Source organism: Heptranchias perlo, chromosome 8, assembly GCF_035084215.1.
Source record: "Heptranchias perlo isolate sHepPer1 chromosome 8, sHepPer1.hap1, whole genome shotgun sequence".
Lineage (NCBI taxonomy): Eukaryota > Metazoa > Chordata > Chondrichthyes > Hexanchiformes > Hexanchidae > Heptranchias > Heptranchias perlo.
Genome location: NC_090332.1, coordinates 21,742,031 through 21,759,683, shown reverse-complemented (window position 1 = coordinate 21,759,683; position 17,653 = coordinate 21,742,031).

The window sequence follows — 17,653 nt, the reverse complement described above, 5'->3', positions numbered from 1 at the left end:
AGCTGGCCCACAAAACTGAGAAAAAAAGAACCCATCGAGAATCAAAATATTTTTCTGATCAGCATTATTTTACTGCTGGTGGGAACCCATTTAAAATAACACAGGTTGGAAAATCTAGGCTACATGACCTGGGCTCAATCCATTAATCATTTCATAACTCAATCAAATTCTCCATGTCTGGATTAAAATATTATAGAATTTTCACTACTTTGAGGACTTCAGTTACTGTTTAAAGCCGATACACACACACACACACACACACACACATAAAGGGTTCTCAAAATTCCCACATTTTTCATATCATCAACAAGGATATAACTTTTGGACTTTTATGACATGCCCGGGCTTGTTGGGTGCAGTGTGGATTGTTGCCTGAAAACCAGACAATGAGAGAAGACAGAATACGCATTCTTCCCTTTAAAACAATCAACCCAGAGAAAGACTTCATCTTACATGAAACTAAAGCCCATCAAAACCTTGCATAAATTATCACTACTAACTACTAAAGCAGGAAGGTAGCAATCAATGCAATTATGCAAACCCATCAATACTTCACATATACAATGGCTTTCAGTTCAAGACTAGAACGGGGACAGGAAGCCAACAATCACCTGAAGAAGCCCACCATAATCAGACAAAGAACTAACCTTGTTTTGGATTCAGATAAGAAATTCGAAAAACAGTATAACTGGACCACCAGTTACGAAGGGGGGGCGGGTGGTTTTGTTTTGGAGCAGGTTCTAAGCAGTTCTGTTTTGGAGCAGCAGTTTTGGAGCAGGTTTTAAGTTGGTTTTTGAACAGGTTTTGGAACAGCAGTTTTGGAGCAGCAACAAGGTGCAACCGCAGCCCTCCACGAAGATCGCCCACCCACAACTGCGCCTTACCGCACCAACAGACTCTATCCAACTGAAGAACCTTCGCAGATTCCACAGACCAGGACCACATGGGGATGGCAGGGCCCAGAGGACACAAAGAGCGTACCCCAAAACTGCAACCGGCTTACCTGGCTGGATTTTGAACTGTCAAGGAACCCTGATTGGTGAGCATGATCCCTGACCTCTCCTAGTTCAATTTAGTTAGGTTTTGGGGGTGGGACAAGGGTAAGGAGATTAGTAGGGTGATTTTCCCTCGTTATGACGTGTGTTCCCCATTCTTAACTAAGTGTACTTTGTATGTCTGTATAATCTCAGTGTTATCCTAATGTTATAAGTTCATTTGTGACTTCAATAAACCCAGTTTTTTTTTTCTTGCACCAAAACCAGTTGTCTGCTGCACTTTGTCACAACCCCCAAATAAGTCCAAGGTCTAGAACCCAGGGAGTGGGAGCGATTCGGACCGCTCAGAAGTCAGAGGTGAAGCTGACACACACCACCACCCCCTACACACACACACACACACACACACCAGTGTTAGCTCAGTTCAGGTCCCAAATAGAAGAACAGTACTCCCTTACTATGCAAACTTCAGATTAGAGTCACAGTGAATAAAGTCTTAAATGTTCCAGCAACTCTTTCTGTTATTCTGCTAAGATGAACACACAAGCCGAGAAGGTTGGTCTTACAGAGTGTAACCTAGAAATGTAACAATCTACAGTTATATGGCCACATCTGTCTCACTATATAAATGCAAGGCTTTCTTTCATTCTTTCTTTCACTTAATGGATCAGATGTAATAAAATTGCAGAATATCAATATATTGTTTCTTAGAAGGAATTCTCAGTCAGAAACCTAAATTGCCTGGTATTTCTGCAGTTCTGAGCAGATGCTAAATATCACCTATTCAAATTTGTATTTATCCCACAGGTACTTTATATATTATGTTTGTCCCATGTTATTCTAGTAGAATACAAACTTATGGAATAGACAGCCTTCATCAAAAGTAGTTAACATAATGTTGATTAACTATTTTAAAAAGAGCTTGGATACATATCTGGTCATAAAAAAGGACTGAGCAAGACAAAGAAATTAGTTTACTATGGCCCATCTTCTTTGAAAGCACATTTTGTAATTCTTGGGTGCAATGCTGATCCCCACTAGTATTACAAAGCAGCTTGGAGTATCTGAAGACAGATACTGTAACAGTGTGGCAACACTGCAAACACTCTTCTGCTTTCCTCCCACACCCCGTTGTAGACATTTTATCCATCTCTGCAGGTTGAAACGGTTGAGTGTACCTTTCTAGAATTCAAATCTGCCCCCAGTACCTTGTGGTTCTGAGTCCAATATGTGACCGTGCTTTGCCACTAATTTGAAACGGTTAGAGGGTTACAGGGACACAGACATGGATGAATGACTGCAAAGTGCTGTCGCTGTAATACTGAGGGGCTAGTGGAATGACGCCCATGGAATGCAGCAGTTCAGGACTGAATAATGTTAGGCCAGTATCTTTGGAGTTTTCATGCAATAGCCTTTAGGGTCAGGAGGAGTTTTCTCTTCCTGGAAGTGCTTGCACCATTTGTTTCTCTCCTTCAGGAAATTAAATAAACTTGAAAGAGTCTAGAACAGTACAAATTGTACATGGCCCATTAGAAGAGGAAGGCTGCACACTGCTAATCATCTTCTTGTAGTTCAATACGTTGAAATCCAGTTATCCAGTTAAAATCTCTTTCATTTTAACTAGTGGAAATTATTTTGCCAGCCTAAAAAGCACAGTCTTATAGAGTAGTGAAAAGCAACAGATATTGACAAAAAAATTGTTGGCACTGGTCACAGATATCTTACTAAAAATGTGCCCACATGAAGAAAGACACTTGGGCAAGGTTTTACAGAGTGCCAGTGTATGTGGAATTCTACCCCAACATGAGTCGCCCCCTTACAAAAAGAGGATAGGAAATTCGGGACATAAGCTGCATTATTAGGTTAAGAACCCAGGAAAAGGTCATTCTTTACAGTCTTGAAGAATACATCTTCAATATATAAAAGGGTTTTATTTAATTTTTCATGGAGATTGACCAGGGATATTTTGGAGGAGATATTCATTTTTCTTCCTTTATTGAATTAGTAAGCTATAAAAAAGACCTCAAAATCTGGCTACAAAAACAAAATCTGATTCAAGTTAAGCTTTTAAACAATTGTTAAATCTATTTCTGGCTAGTAGAGTGTACCCAAATGTTGCAGAGCTTTACAACTGAGATATAACTGTTTACTGAACTCTTAGCTACCTAAGCAGGTTTTATTAATATTTTTTAAGTGCAGCATCTAGTACATTTGCTAAAACTCGCATGACTCACATTGATGATGATGGCTTCTCCCAAACTGTAAATTACATCATGGTCTCGTCTGGGCTTGTTGCATCAATCAAGTATAGTTTTTTGGCTTGTGCTTCCAGCATTAGTGCATAAAAAGTGAAAGAAGAATTCCATTGGGAGTGTATGTGACACAGCATGTCTGTGTTTCCTCTTTAGAGGGAATAAACCTCATAACTAAAGTAAAATTAGGTTGTGTGAAGAAAAAATATGTTTGTGTGCTGCAGAACACAAAGAGAACCAACAACTGAAAGGATGAAGTTTAATACGTTACTTATGCTTTTACTACATGCAGTTGGGATATTAGGAATAATAATTATAAAAATGTTATAAATGCACACAGATTATATATGTATAAAATTTACTAAGAGGTAATTCATATTTGGAGGTGGTTACTGCACAACTCAAAGAATGATGTAATATGTCCATTTGCAATCACTTTTGTAAAGGTAAATATGTAGAATTATATTCTCTTGCTCTCTTGAATCTTTCAACATAAACTTACAGATAAGGTGGATTAGAGCTCATGGTGCTCTGCTCCTAACTCTATCATTGCACAAGGGGTGTTTAGCTGAGCAAACATATCAACTCAAAGCAAAATAGAACATCCTGGGAATTCACAGCAGATTGATCAGCATTTGGCAGCGATAGATAAGATAATGTTCTGGTTAGGACCCTGCATTAGAACCGGTATGATTAGAACTGGTGGAACTTTGCCATACTTTATTTTTGAAGTGATTAATAAATTATGAAGTGTACATCACAGTTAGAAAACAGAAAGCAGAGAGTGATTAGAAAGCTGTAGTCCAATCAAAGGTTTCAGAGGATGCTATTAACTTGCGTGTAACAAGTTGATCATTGTTGTGTGAACCCCAAGATCAGATTACAGCCTTAAAATCACTTCTTTCAATCTGTTGTTAATTTTAATATTTGTAAGCTACTTGTACTGTTTTCATCAATGTTCTGTGGCTGGGAACTATGTAGGGATAAGAACGCTATGGATAAATTTCATGTTCATCTATCAGCAAGTATACTTTATCTAACCGCTCCCTCTCCATCACAACCTTTCTTGTTCTTTCTTCTCTGTTTTAATGACACTGCTGTGGCTATTGCTTTGAATGTTCCTCTCTTGTGCCTTAGAAACCTCAAATATGCCGTCCTACATAATCTTCCGTCCTGAATCCTCACTATGTTGAAATCAACACTCATCACACTATCTCCTACTCTGACTCATTCTGTCCCAAAATTGTGGAACTCCTTACCTTCCTTAGTCTTCACCACCTCTTACAGTCTACATCCTTGTAAAGTCCAAGTTTGGTGTTATCTAATCCCCAGTTCTTGATCATTTTCTCTTCATTCCTACTCTTTTCAACCTTGGTGGCATCCTTCAGTATGGGCGATGGCCATTAACCTAGATTTCCCAATTGAAAATAGTTTGTTAGCATGTTTAGTGGACAAAAATCCCCCTCAGTTTGTCAGAGATGGGGTTAACTGGTGCTATAGTTTGAAGTAATGATTTTTTAACTTCCATTGTGACTTTTTTTGAGATAAACTCATAGCTGAGAAAACTGTAGCATGACATTCACATAAGAGCATTACTGGTGCTTGTGACATCATTACCGCAGGTTTACAGGAAACTAACCTGCAGTTGATTAAAGAAAATTGTATGTTTGGGATACAGTATATTATAATCAGATATTATGCCTCTCACATTAAAGAGACAGAAAACCGCAGGTCCCACTGAATGTATTTGGCAACAATCCCTGTGAACATTGAACCATGCCCTCTGGTTTAATGTTATTAAGCCATGCATTTGGCAATAGCCATAGTGAGTGTCAAACCAGACCCTGTGGTTTATCACTGTTCGTAAAACTGCATTCTTATTGTTGAAATCAAAACAGAATGAAAACAGTAAGATTATTTCAAGCTGGGAAGCCAAGATGCAGCAAAATGAAATGCTTTAATTAGTCACATGCTTTCCAACCGTTTGCCTTTATTTATTTGTATCTATCATTTTCAAAGTTATGTACTCCATCTCTTAGGTTCCACCACACTTGCATTGTACCCCATCCCTCTTTCTAGCAGGATGACTGGGTGGGAACAAAAGTAAGATTGTGAACATTGGAAATATGAACTAAAAATAGAAAATGCTCGAAAAGAGAAAAGGCAGTTTAACATTTTGAGCGAAGGCCCTTTTTCAGAACCGAAAGACCTGATGTGTATTTTCAGCACTTTCGGTTTTTATTGGAATAGTCAGGTGACACTCTTACATCTGTGCCCAGTGCTGCTCCGTAGGAAGTGCACAAGGATTGCCTGGGGTGACTAGCCTGCCACTATTCCTTTATTCTCTATGTAGAGGTGCTGGCATTCACCTTGGCACTTCCTTTAGGTCACTTCACCAACAAATCTTTATCTTACTTTTCACTACCACGTTACAAAAATCAATGCTGTTTTTTTTTAGCTCCCCCATTATGATTTGCTGGAATGTGAATAGTACTTGCTAAATTTAATAAGAAGGATAATATATGGTAAATACTTGTCAACAAAATCAATACCTGAATTTTATAAAGGGCTTTTTAAAACATAGCACACTGCTGCCCCAGTGCGCAGTGCATCAGCGCCTTACGTTGTTAGCTTGTGAGTGTGGGTACCCACATGAAGACCACCTAATTTCAGCCACCTTGTCTTTGGCAGGTCCAGAACAGAAGCCAGACTAGGGAGGCCGGCAAATCAAAAGGAGAATTCTTCTGGACTCCTTCTTTGCATCTCTAAGCAACCTGCTTTTTTACAGATTGCTTTTCGAAACTCTGTAATTCTTCAACGAATTGCTGCAAATCTTCCATTGTGTTTCAATAAGGTTGTATTACTTTCCAAATCCAGTTATTTTCAGAGGACCTGTGGAAAAATTTGCAAGGACTGTAAAAATGCCTGCAAACACTATTTTGGTAGAAAATTCCGAAGAAATGTTTGAGGAATTTTCATTATGGTATCAGAAGGCCAAATTGTCAGCAGGCAAAATTATCATTGAAAGTTTCAAGGTCTTCATATATAAAGATCTCAAAACTTTTAAGGCAATGTTATGTTTTGTTTGCCAATTACATATCTATAGCATATTAAAAAATCTACATCAGTGTGCACTTCCTGTTGGCTCGTTTCATTACAGATTCCTATGTCACGTATAGAATGGACACCCTCCTGCCAGTGGCGGAGCTGCAGTGCCTTCATTGGTAGGAGGGTATAATAACAATGTGACAAGTTTTATATGTAGCTACCATTATATGTGTGGGCATAGGGATTTATAATGGAAATATATAAAATAAGAACTAAGTGTATGACTTTCAAAGGGGGACTGAATTATGTCTGCACATCCTGGTCCTCCCCTTCACCTGAAGACATGGTCTTGACTCCCTTTGTGTAATGTATATAATAAAAGTTTAGCATCTAGCGTGCATCCATTATGCATCATAAACAATTATGATTGCCTCAGATTTCCCAAGAAACAATCAAAAGCACCGTAACTTTTTAATTATTGTCTCTGAGCACATCTCTCACAAATTTCTTTCCAAATCCTTTCAGTGGCTCTATTGCTTGCTCACCCACCCTTTGCTTATAAAACAGTATACCCTCCAATTCACCATCAGCAATGCCACTAGTTTTATAATAAATAGCATGTGTTGCATATTGCAAAGCAAACATTATGCAGAGAATGTGGCTCTAAATTTTGTTGGGGGTTTTCTCAATCTCCTGCTGTGACTTCAGTTGGAGACTGGCAGAACCCCCGGAGCAATGGTATAAATGGCTGAAACCGGCCATTTGCGCTATATCTCTGGGGGTGATGCCAATCTCCTGCCAAAGTTAAGACGGGAGCTTGGCATAACCTCCATGCAAACTCAAGGCTTGTATAAATAACACTACTGGTCATCCTGATATCACAATATTGGACATGGGAGGACTTCCATACTAAAGAGCTCTCCAAGAGGAATGTTTCAATCCTCTCCGGTGTACTGGAATTCAAAATAAAAAAATATTTAAATAATGGTTTCCCCAATTTGTGATTAGCATAAAGCCACAAAGGAAGACACCAAACACCACAGCTGCCAGCATGGCTCAATCAGCTTGGAGAACAGCCTGGTAAGTTTGACGTGCATTGGGCAGCATTCCTGCTTCATATCTGGACAGTGCGCGTTGTATACAAAAAAAATCAATTGTTCTTAAATGCCCATGCAAGAGGTTTATTCAGAAATCTAAAAAAAGTAGAGGAAGACGAGAAAGAATAAGGCACAAAACCCGTACAGTGTAAAACATTATTCATTTTGATGACAGTTGCCCTTTCTATGCCCACTTTATCTGAGCTAGAAATAATATGGGTTTAACTACTGGATGACTGCATGCCACATAATATTGAGTCATGTATGAAAAACATCTCCACTGTACTTAACAATTACTGCATTGTACAGTTGATCCTTGAGGTCTGTTATTGCTTACATATATGCTGATACATATTAAATATTTTATGTATCATTTAGTAGCAAAAGAGGAATAAATTCCTCATGTGATATGTTTTTGTTATAAACAGCAAAACCTCCCTTGGCATTATGACTATAAGTCCTATGAAGTGAACCATGAGATTTTGTTCCTGGCTCTAAAAATGGTCTGTCTTGTTGCTCAAAAGACATCTGATAAGATCAGGAGCTTAGATAAAATGATGTCTGACAGACCCACATACTGCGTTCTGTTTATCACTGATAGCTTTTTGTCACCTCATTGAACAGCCTGGTAACATTCATCTCCTCTATGTGACATAAATCAAATTCAGCCCAAGAAAGATTATGTTTATGTTATTTGTATCAAATAGATCTTTATTCCTGTGCCTGAGTTACTGCTGTACCAAGTGTAGGGTTGTACGTTTTCCATGGGCTTCAGTGGGAAAGTGGAGTTGAGGTTGAAGATCAGCCATGATCTGATTGAATGGCAGTGCAGGCTCGAGGGGCCATATAGCCTACTCCTGCTCCTATTTCATATGTTCTTATGTTCTTATTGGGTGCTCAGAGTTTTGTGAAGTCAGGGGAACACCAGGAAATGTAACAATAAAATTCACAATGTTCAATACTGATTTTTAAGACACATCAATAAATTTCATGGGCTTCTGACTTTGTGGATTTTTCATACAACTTGCAACAAATGCAACCCGGGAAAAATGTATAGCTCTGTGTGTAAAACTATATACATGGAAATACACAGAAGTTAGAAAGTGAAAACAGGCCATTCAGCCCAACCAGTTTTGTGCCCTCGCTGAAGTTCAATTTTAACCCATAATTTTAAACACTTCTATTATATTGCCAAGTAATCTGCGTTCTTCTAACAAAAAAAGAACCAATTTTTCAAGTCTTCCTTTGCATTTGTATTTCCTCATACCAGGCAGCCTCCTAGTGAATCTGAATTCTACCCTCTCTAAAGCTTCAATATCCTTCCTATAATGTGGAGCTCAATACTGTCACAGAACTCTAACTGCAGTTTTATTAAGATGTTAATATAGGCTCATCGTTATCTCTTGTCCTTTATATGCTATATAATCTCAAGATGAAACTTAGGATTCTATTAGCTTTTTTTTTACAGCCTTATCAACTTGAGATGCTGCCTTTAATGTACTTCGAACGTACCCCAAATCCCTCTGTTCTTCCACAGCACAGAGCCTTCTTCCATTCAGAGTATAATTACTACTGTTTTTTTTTACCAAAATGCATCACCTGACACTTACTGACATTGAATTCCATCTGCCACTTTTTAGCCGATTCTCCATCTTATCACTATCCCTTTGCAGTCTCCTTTAGTCTTCTAAAGAATTAGTTATACCTCCTATTTTGGTATCATCTGCAAATTTCATCACCACTCCCTCTAGGTCTATATCCAAATCACTGATATACACAATGCACAGAAGTGGCCCCAGAACTGAACCCTGAAGGACACCACTACCCATTACCCAGGCTTTCCTGAAGTACTTGTACACTACATCCACTGCATTTCCCCCATCAACCAAATCTGTTGCCTCATCAAAGAATTCCATGAGATATGTCAAGCATGATCATCCCTTTTGAAATCCCTGCTGGCTACTTCTCACTATTTTCTCTTTATCTGGACATGTGGTGATTAAATTAAAGACTCTAAAATTTTCCCTACCACAGATGTTATGCTAATTGTCCTGCGACTACCCAAATTAGCTCCGTCTCCCTTTGTAAAAATGGATATTACATTGGCCACTCTCCAGTCCTCTGGCACACATCCACTCTTAATAGAACCCTGAAATATAATCTAGGGCCTCTGCAATTTCCTCCAGGATCCTTGGATGTTTCCTGTCAGGTTCTGGTGCTTTGTCTTCCCTTAGCTTAACTAATCTAAAATTTTCCTTTTATCCATCATTATATCACTCATCTCATTCTCAACGACTTCAGGATTCACCTCCTCTCTGGCATCCTTCCTTTTAGTAAAGATCGATGCAAAGTACTTATTAAATGCCTCTGTCATTTTTTGATAATCTCCTACAAATTGACAATCCTTTCCTCTCAGGGTCCGACCTCTCTTTTAAAAATTCTACTTTTATTGATATATTTGTAAAATACCTCATTGTTCCGTTTGATATTTTTTTGAAATTTTCCCCCATTAGCTTTCCTTATGCCACTCTTCTTATTTCCTCATAGTCTCCTTTAGTTTTTTCTTCTTCTCCTTCTTCTTCTTATTCTATTATTCTTATAGTCCTCATAGCCCCTCTTCAATTATAATTGGTTTCTATTCTCTTTATTTATTCAAGGCATCCTAAAACAATTTCCTTCTTTTTAATGGAATATATTTATTCTGTACCTTTGCTATTTATTTTTTTAAAACACTCCTGTGTGCCAATTTCTCCTTCCACCTTACCTCAGCTGGCTTGCTCCTCGTCTTTCCAAGATCTGCCCATATCCAATCTGGTGTTCTAATTTTTGGACTGACTTTTTCCCTTTCTAGTTGGATCATAAACCGTATCATATTATGATCATTATTCCCAAAGTGCTCACCCACAATTACCTTATCTACCTGTTCTATTTCATTACTCATGACCAGATTTAGCAATGCCTTGCAGGCTTACTAACATTCTGTTTGAGGAAGGAGTCCTATACACATTTTGGGAATTCCACTGCTTTTCTCCAATAAGTGGATAATTAAAATCTCCCAGAATAATTCAGGCCATGATTAGGATGCTAAAAGTTGCAGAAAATTTATATCCATTCTGCTGTCCAAATGAGTGTAATATTTACACACGTCCAATAGTTTGGAAATTTGGTCTCATCGGTAGATAGGATTAATATGAAGTGGCAAAAACTACATTCAACTTCAACAGCTCTCATTCAAATTTCTTGATACATTCTGCTCATATTGAGTATCACAGTACAATTTTGGTTTAGCTATCTAGATTTTTGAAAAAAAATCTCCAACCAAGTTATTTCCCTCTCGTCCAAGATATTCTGCTAAATTGTGAATGTGGGATGCTCCAGCTCCGAGATTGCTGCTGGACAATCCTTTCGGAGGAGTCATTGAGAAATGGTCCCATTCTTTCTTTTTCACCAGACAAACCTAATTTCAGATCATCTTCTAGACTGGTTTCAGATTAATGGTACAATACCATTGCTTTATTTTAATGGTATTTTTTTCAGATAAGAAAACCAAAATCACCCATTGTATAACAGCATTAAACCTGAGTGACTGTAGAGGAGTGTATGCTCATAGAAGAAAGAGGGAACTCTGCAGCAACTCATTGACACGAACTATTTATCGGCAGTGATTTCCATCACTGGGTATCATGTCTTGTGCTCAGCTGAGTTTTTCCATCCAGTGAAAAAGACATCAAAATGCTCCACTTGTGATCTTTCCTCCAGAAAGCTGACTGTAGGAAATGAGAACACTCGCCATCTAGTGTCTCGCAGAATATCAACAATAAGAACTTGGGGATGAGACCCCTCCATCTTTAATTTTTTTAACTATTTGTTTTTATTTTGTAATTGTTCACCAGTTGTGTCATGGTATGTTACCTATTATACCTAGATTGTTGATATGCATTATATACAACAGAGCTTGACAATCGATGAATAGTCATGGATGGCTTATGGACAACCTAGGCAGCTTGTGTTAGTAGTTACTATGCTTACCCTGAGGACATTTTTGCACCACTTGCATGGCCTCCTCCTGTGGTTTTCTCTCTAGTGGGTAAATTACCATATCCCTTTGCACTCTAGTGTTTTAATGTTTTTGGATAGCGTTGGGGATACAATTGTCGATTCTTCGCAATAGTAAAGAATGCAAATAAAAATCCTGATAAATTCTCCTGGTCCAGCCTCTGTGAGAACAGCCTCTTTTATTTTGGACTGTGCTGCATTTCATAATGCCTCAATGCATATTGGCTGGGTGTGAGAGAGAATTGGGCCTTATCTGATACCACATTAGTAGAATGCATCATCAGGCTGCAGTTCAGAGAAAGCCCACAAGTTTGTGCATATAGAATCATAGATTCATAGAATGGTTACAGCATGTTGGAATTTATCAGGGCCACTAAGGGGAGTCCCTGGAGATAGTGTGCTATGTTCACCTCACTTTTTAAAAATTCCTTGATACCTACTTTAGCCTTTGGCAGTAGGGCAAGATCTTTGGACTGTCCAAAAGATGTGCAGACTTTGCCTTCCTCACAATTCTTTCCAGCTCTTTCCCAGGATTTGTGGGAGCCATCTGCCCAAGCATGAGGATTATGTGGAACATATAATGGTTTATATTAATCTGTTCTTACCAGATGAAATCTTTAGTGTTTCTTTCCCAAGTTCTTTTTGGTGTGTTTGCAGTTCCTGCAAACTTAGAGATAAAAGCACAAATTTTCCATTCCACATGGTTGGTAGCATGGGCATAGATCAGGTGAGAGAGAGCTAGGAAATCTGCTGGAGGACCATAATGCTAGATCTTTGTCTGTCTTGCGCAGTGCGTAAACTTTCAGCTGGCCTCTTAGAATTGCCTAAAAGTGTTCTTGCTCAAATTGTGTGAGGGCTTTATTTAATTACTTAAATGAATGGTTATGTCAGTATCATGAGTGTAAGCATGATTCCCTGATTTTATCACAGGGAATGTGTTGTGTGCTCAGTTTGTGATTAAGGTCAAGCTGCTTCAGGGCAGATAGCAGGTAGAAGCTTAAAATGGGATCAGTTAGATTTTTCCCACGATCACTTCTGAAAGGGAGTAACAGTGGATTTCTGAAAACTGGATTTCTTAAGTTTGTTTTTTCAAACATTTTTTTGCATTTTTTGCCCCAATATTTTTGATTAAAAATTGGAATATGAGAGTTCCTCTGGATAGTCCTCACTTTTTATAGAAATTACAACACAAAAACAGTATTTGTCATTAATGGTGTTTATCCTTAAACATGAGTAGTAGTCCTAGGGTTCGATATTAGGAGGGAGGCGGGTTGGCAGCGGGGGGTCGACTGGGTGCGTGAATTCGGGGTGCTCCGCACGTGATCGCAGCCTAATTGAAGGCACTTACCTTGGCTTCCGGGTTTTGCGCTGGAAAGCTGCGCAGCGGGCGGACTATGCACCCGCATCATAGGCTGTCAGCTGGAGGAGCCCTACTTAAAGGGGCAGTCCTCCACCGACTGATGCTGCAGAAAGGAGCCAAAATTACAGCATGGTGCAGCCCAGGGGGAAGGCTGCTGCCAGGTTTAATGATGCCTCACTCCAGGCCCTACTGGAAGGGGTGAGGAGGAGGGGGAGGACAGAGATCTTCTCCCTGGCGGAAGGGAGGAAGTGGCCTGCCTCTGCCACCACAAAGGCCTGGCTTGAGGTGGCAGAGGAGGTCACCAGCACCACCAACATATCACGCACCTGCATACAGTGCAGGAGGCGCTTCAATGACCTAAGTAGATCAGCCAAAGTGAGTACACTTACTAATTCCCCTACACTCCATCTGCCACATCACCGCCCCCACCCCACATCTCCTTCTGCATGGCCAACACTACTCTATCACATCACCCCTCACGCCCACTCAAAGTTCATCCTCATCTTACCTGCACTTACTCACCTCACCAGTACTCATCCCGCCACTACCACTCAACCCAATCCTCATACAATCTCATGGCTCTGTCTCATACTCACCCTCTCATGCATCTCGCTCACGGTCAGCCTCACCCAACCTGCCACTACCTGTGCTGCAGCCACAGGGCATGCATCACATATGTGCAGTAGGAAGCGTAAGGCAAATGTTCCGTGAGCTTGAAGGGGATGCACAAGGGTGTTTGAGGGTTTGTCATGGTTTTTACTTATATTTGATTTCTGATCAACTCACATTACATATTATATTGTCACCACTATTGCCACGTCTTTGCAAATCTTGTCTGGTTTGTGCAATAATGCCCTTTCTTGAGGATCACTATGAAGACACAAACTGATGCCACCCATTGTGTCACTGCAGAGTGGGTGTAGGTGTATTTGCAGGGCTCTTTTGTGCAGACGACTGAGAGACGTCGGCGATGTCCCCGGTGGCACCCTGGAAGGATGCAGAGGAGAAGTTGTTGAGGGCAGTGGTGACTTTGACAGCGACAGGTAAGAACCCGGAAGTTGGAGCCAGGCTCTGGGTCCGCAAGGTAGGTAAATGTGTCTGCACACTGGGGTTGAGGTTGCAAGTTGGTGAATTTTATTGTTAGGAGGAGGGTGGTGGAGGCCAAACTTTGTCCAAAGTGACAGAGTGGCCTCTTGCAATGAGTGAGGATCTCCCCCCCACCACACAACCTGTCAAATGGACCTTTGAAGCTGCCACAGGCTGGTGGCTGCAACACGTCCATTTCAACTGGGAGTGTTTCCCCCAGTATGGGAAACACGCTCAGTTGAGATGAAAATCCCACCCCTCCCAAAATATCCTACAAATCAGGTCTGCTAACGACCTGAACTGTGTAATTAATTGCCTTAAGTGGGATCCCGCCGGCTTTAATTGCCGGCAGGAGTCCCACATGCGGGGGCTGCGCGCGCATGTCAGCGCATCATTGGGAAACCCGAAAGTGGGCAGGTTGGAGCCAGGCTCTGGACCCGCCCTGGGAATCCCCGATTTTCGGAGCCCCCCGTCACAAACCCGCCGGCTCGGATGTCCAAAAATCGAGCCCCTAATCTCATATGCCAGTCCTGTTCCCAAATCCCTTCATTCCCCTTTCCTTCAACCACTTATGTAATATATTCTTAAGAATTGACATACTCTCTGCCTCAGTCACCAACTCTGGTAATGCATTCCACAGCCTCACACCCCTTTGTTTAAAAAGGTTTCTCCTGCTCTCTGTCCTAAATCTCCATCATTTAATCTTATATCTATGTCCCCTCATTTTAGACTCCTCAATCACTGGAAACAATCTATTCTTTCCCATCCCGTCATGATTTTAAACACCCCTATCAAATCACCTCAAAATCTCCTCTGTTCTAATGAGGAGGAAACAGATGAAAGAAGTTACGCAAGCCAGGTTCAATTGAATCAGAGGTGGACTGGCCTCATCTGTCTTTTATCCATACAGCTTTGTGTACAGACCGAGGTAAACCTATCTGGAAATGTCTAATAGAAACTGTCCTTGCAAGCTTTGCTTCACCAGGCAAATAATGATGGTGTTGTACCAACCGTTGGGCAATAATCTGCCAACAATCTCCTTTATATAGATGGTAATACCAGTGGCAGTCAAGGTCACCACATCCCTGAACTTTTATGCCTCGGGCTCATTCCAAGTTACCATATGGGACATATCAGCAATATCAGACAACCTGTGGTGCACAGATGCATCAAGTGGGCCACTGACGCATTGTTCCCAGTGCAAAGACCTCCATCATTTTCTCCATGGAAACCCTGCAGCAGAATGAGAGGGCACTATATCTTTTCATTGTTACAGGATTGCCAGTGTGTTATTGATGGCACCCAAGTAGCACCCAGGCCCCTGCACAGAATGCCATGGTCTTCATGAACCATAAGGTGTCCACTCCATCAATAAGCAGGTGGTCAGTGATTGGCAGTACAGGATCATGCAGGTCAATGCCCACGTCCAAGACGGTGCTTATGATGCCTTCATTTTAAGACAATTTTGTGGGCCTGGACTACTTTAAGGAGAAGGCAGACTGCAAGGTTTGATGTTAGGAGACCATGCTACCCTCTTCAACCTAGTTTGACACCATCGACATAGCCAAACATAACAGCTAAGCAAACAAAACACTGAGGCCCATGCAGCCACTGGGATCATTATCCAATACATTATGGACATCCTGAAGCAACTATAGATGTCTAGACAAATCACAGGGTGTTTTATAATATATCTCTTCCAGGATCTCAAAGACTATCATAGTCTGCTGCATGCTAGATGCTTTACCATGTAGAAAAGCCTTATATAGAAGCAGGTGGAGGAGAAGGCAACAGTAGAGCAAGAACCTGACAATAAGCCAAAAGCTATCCCTGCTGAAACACTTTTGCAAGCAGCAAGAATCAGATGGCAGACTCTCATAGACAAGACCTTCAGCTAAGTACTACATCTGCCCAATATATTAATGCTCTGGCCACATCTGCATGATGCAGTGGGCCAATTCACTATCAATGATATTGTCCTAGTACTGAATCAACTACCATGGGCGCCAATTCTTTGATCTATTGATATCTTATTCTGCATCATTGGAAAAAAAAACCCTCTGAACTCAGTGGAACCAAATTTAATTATCAAACGGTGATTAATGTAAGCATCCAATATTTTTTCCTTGAGTGCTTCCCCTTGGTAACTGTATATAATTTGTGAAATGTAGCGCCTATCCTTGTGCTCCTTTGAGGTACTCCTCCAGTGGTAGGAGCAAGTGAGGTCGCTGTCTGCTAAGAACCTTCTTGGGATTGAGGTGGTCCTGTGTCCCCTTGTGATAAGTCATGAGATGGCACTGCAGGGTTCTACAGCCATGTCTGCTCCTGTTGTGGCTGCCTGTTGCTGGCCACTTTCTAGATGTGTTGGGCTGGATTTTTCTCCAGGGTGAGGTGGGACAACCGCCTGCCGCTCTGACCCCACTGCAACCATTTCTCTGGGTTGGGGCTCAATTAAAATGCAGGGCTGGCACCTGGCAAGATTCCCACCACATGGAGAAAGCCCACCACTGCTGGGCAGGAAAATTCTATGGCACTGCAGGGGCATATTGCATCAAAGAGGTGGAGCCAGGCTTAAAGGAGGCAGAAGCGCCCTGAAAATTTAAAAGAAATTGTTAATAAAGGTTCAGCAGGAACTGAAGTGACTCTTGGTGCAGGTAAGGGCCCTGAAGAGAAGGAATAGTGGCCTCTCTCTCTGACTGCTGCAACAATAGACTTTCCACCACTGTCCCAGTGTGTATCACTACTTCACTCCTGGTGGTCCCTGTGATCAACGACACTTGAAGCAGTAGGCAGGGAAATTGGGCAGCCCACATGCCATCATTTATGTATGGTGGTGTGATTAAATATGGGGGGTGGGGCAGCTTCCCCAATGAAGGGGTGAGGATAATTCCTTGTGATGTTGGCGGGGTGTTGGGGGGGGTGGAGGTTGCGGAATGTGGCTTCATGCCCCTCCCCATTTCCCTTCTCTTTCTGTTATATCAGCCCGGACTATCTTTTTAGCATTTCCCACACTCCCTGCATACAAACTCCAGTGCGACATGTGGAACGCGAAGTGATCTGCGAGCTTCCCCAAGCATCTGTACTTTTGTGCAGTAAAGCTTTCTGGCCAATGATCTCCTTATTGGCCAGCTAGAAATGTAGCCATATTAAATGGTGGTCACAGCCCTTGAAGAGGGCAGTTAGCCACCATAGTCCTGGAAATGGCTAACTCAAATGCAGAGTTCTCGTATTGCACAGCCTAAGAAGGTCAAGGGCCATCAGAATCCCAGCAAGCTGTCAGTGAAATCATGCAGACAACCAGCACATTTACTCCTTCCACAAGCGAATCAGTCAGAAGAAATGGTATGCCAGGTGTCATATAACTAAAGAAAAGTTGAGCTATTAGTCGTTGGCTACAATAGAGGGGTCCAGTAGAAGATGACAGTAGATGACATTAGAAGAACTGACCATGAAACTGTAGGACAAGTTAGGTTGCTCTTTAAAAATGGTGTAGTTGTGTAACACCTTGGGAGGCATTTCAAAAAATTCTTTCTCGGGATGTTGACAAGGCTGGCATTCATTGCCCATCCCCAGTTGCCTTTAGAAGGTGGTGGTGGGCCTTCTTCTAGAACTGCTGCAGTCTGTGTGCTGAAGATGGTTCCACGATGCTGTTAGGTAGGGGGCTTCCAGGATTTTGAAGGAATAGCGATAAACGTCCAAGTCAGGATGGAGTCTGACTTGGAGGGGAACTTGGGGGATGATGGTGTTCCCATGTACCTG